Genomic DNA, 2,731 nt, shown 5'->3' on the forward strand with positions numbered 1-2,731 from the left:
GGATCAATTTACCGTTTTACTCCTAAAGCTATTTCTTGTTCCTTGAGTCCCACTGATCATTTAATGAACAATTGGTTTGTGGTCCAACCACAAAACCAAATCCCTCTCGGGCCAATGAGAGGGTGGGGCCCATTTTTCAAGACTTGGAGTAAGTACTTTAGGGAACAACCTCTCTACTATCCCTAAAAGCAGGTAGGAGTGAATTCCATCTTACACTCTATGTCCCCAGCTATTCACCCAGTTTTACCCTGGAATGGGAGGCTTATTGAGTAGGTGAACTCGGGCCACTCTCACCCATGCAAATTTAAGGATAATTCCGAATAAACAGGAGTTCATAGTTAGCTTAGGATTAAGATCGAGTTGCCTAGATCATCGAATGAAAAAATCAGTCTCAACAATAAACGACATTATAAAGTGAGAGTGGTTTTCTTCGTGGTCCGATCTTATGCAATTCTCATTGCATAGGACGCCCCCACTCACATGTCTCCACATGTACAATTTAGTGATGATATTGTTTATATCATATACAAATATGGGTCGCATCCATAGTGTCCCCAGAATAAGGTACTCAACCTTATCCCTATACTATAGATCATTTAGACTATATACTTGAACTTGATTCACTCTGATGTCTCTACCCATAGTTCAAGTAATCAGAGTGTTCTTAGTTTATTGGATTTAGATTAATGATCATAACATTCACTATCACGACCCGATTTTCGAGGATTCGAAAAATCGAATCGTGACCAAAAAGATGAAATTGAAAACAAACAAAAGGAAAATAAAAGAAAAGAAAACCAAAGTAAAAAGATAAAAATACTTTGAATTAAAACAAAAGAGAGAAATTTTGTTTGTTAATTATTACAAAAGAAATTGCAAATATAAAATGAAATACAAAAGACTCTAAAAGACCGAAAAGGGACTGACGCTCCGGAACGACCCCCTCTGTGACTGTACAGCTCTCAAACGCTCCTCTACCTCGACCAGCAGCCAGTGAACACCTGAGAAAAATAAAGGAGAACGGGATGAGTATAAAAATTATACTCAGTAACCCACCTACTTGTAGGCTCGCTTCGCATCTTAATTTAACAGAACTCCCATGGTTTCCTAATTCGGTTCTAGGACATCGGGTTCTAACCTTAGTCTCTTGGGGCTTGCCCCTTGGGTTTCACCGGTTCATCGTCCTTTCATTAGTCACCTAGAGGTTCCTTATGCCAAGTTGATATGGTCGGTATCTCTCTATGAGGCGCTACCTTTACATGGCTATCTAGGACTACATGGTATCTAGCCTAGGGGGTGCTGAATACCCCTACGCTCATATAGTCCTCCTATGGGGGGCGCGACCCAACCCGTTCCCATGCAGCTAATGGGCTGTACGACGTGGGGACACATTTCCCATGCGAAATGGCTAAGAGCAGTAAGGACTGATCAGAGACCCTTGGTCCTCCCACGAAGCTATAGATACCGTTCTCACGCTAGCAATCTATGAACACTCCTAGGTACTTTCTTGCCATGGTGAACCGCTAAGTTCCTAGGGAAAAATTAAGTCTGGCTGGAGCGACATATCACTCCTAACAGTAATTCTCTAAGCTTATCATAGAAATGGGTACTAGAAAATAACGGGGTGTGCATGCAACCGTCTTCTAACATCCTAATATTCATGCAAACTAGGCACGCCGGCTCAACGGGGCGATGGCCTCCATCCAGCACCCAAAACATGAAGTTCGCGCTTAATGGGGCGAATTCATCCATCGAGAACCCGGAACACGGAATACACAATTCCAACCTAAATTAAGCGCATGCATACGTACAACAGAAGCTTAAGGCATACAAGCAACACTCAGATAATTCACCCAACACATCATAACAATCCATCTGATTAATCTCATTCATAGAGAGCTAATTTATAGCAAAATTACTAACATGCATACATACAATCCAAGCGAACCCTACAAGTATTTCTTCCTAAATATCGGGTGGTGACTTACCTGGTTGACGCGTGCCCTTTCGCTAGCGTTTCTTTACCCGTGAGGTGTCCAAAAATACTGATTTCTCTAAATTAAGTCCCTATTCACGTAAAAACAGTATTAGAACTAGAACCGGGACAAAAATCGGGAAAACAGAAAACAACCGGGCCAAATTGGCCGTTCCACGCGCGCTCACGCGCCAGCAGCACGCTGGGAGTGCGTGGCCACGCGCGCGGGAAGGTGCCAGTCGCAGGCTGCACGCGCGCCCGCCTCTGCGTAGCCGCAGGTCGGCCGGTCCGGTCGGCTCGGCTCGCGTCGCGGTTTGGCCCGGCTTGTAGGCGACACGTGTCGACGCCTCGCTGGAGCTGCATTGCTCCAGCCGATGGTCGATGCGTGTCCGGTGCCTGTCGCAGCTGTCCGGCGCCTGTCGCCGCCGTCCGCCGCTTGCCGGCCGACTCCTTTCTTTTTCTTTTTTTTTTCTTCTTCTTCTTCTTTCTTCTCTGCCCTCTGAAAACCGAAACACAACCTTCTTTTCCGATTTTCATATCTTTCGATCCATAGATTGGATCGACATGATTCCTTCGACAAAGTTTTAGATCGTGTTACTGGCTACGTCCTCGTATTTTTTTCGTAATTTTCGATTAACTACCGGACGAGTTAAGAAGGTCGGAATTTCGCTCACCGTTCTCGAACGACTCTCAGATCTCCGCCTTTGGGTTGAGGTCTGACCAAACTTCTTCACAGATCATGCGTAGAGTTGTTCC

The 2,731-nt window shown here is 45.0% G+C and overlaps 1 long non-coding RNA gene across 1 annotated transcript; it reads right to left on the reverse strand.

Annotated features, from left to right (window-relative positions):
- Positions 1 to 803: 803 nt before the first annotated feature.
- LOC147793202 (uncharacterized) lies at positions 804 to 2,272 on the reverse strand. The gene is made up of 2 exons (XR_015420474.1): positions 1,989 to 2,272; positions 804 to 1,001 (listed from the first exon to the last, which is right to left on the reverse strand). It is a non-coding gene; the product is annotated as an uncharacterized LOC147793202 (long non-coding RNA).
- Between the last annotated feature and the right edge of the window lie 459 nt (positions 2,273 to 2,731).

The sequence above is a fragment of the Cucurbita pepo genome, chromosome 3 (genome assembly GCF_057944985.1).
Source record: "Cucurbita pepo subsp. pepo isolate OVF chromosome 3, ASM5794498v1, whole genome shotgun sequence".
In the NCBI taxonomy this organism is placed as follows: Eukaryota; Viridiplantae; Streptophyta; class Magnoliopsida; order Cucurbitales; family Cucurbitaceae; genus Cucurbita; species Cucurbita pepo.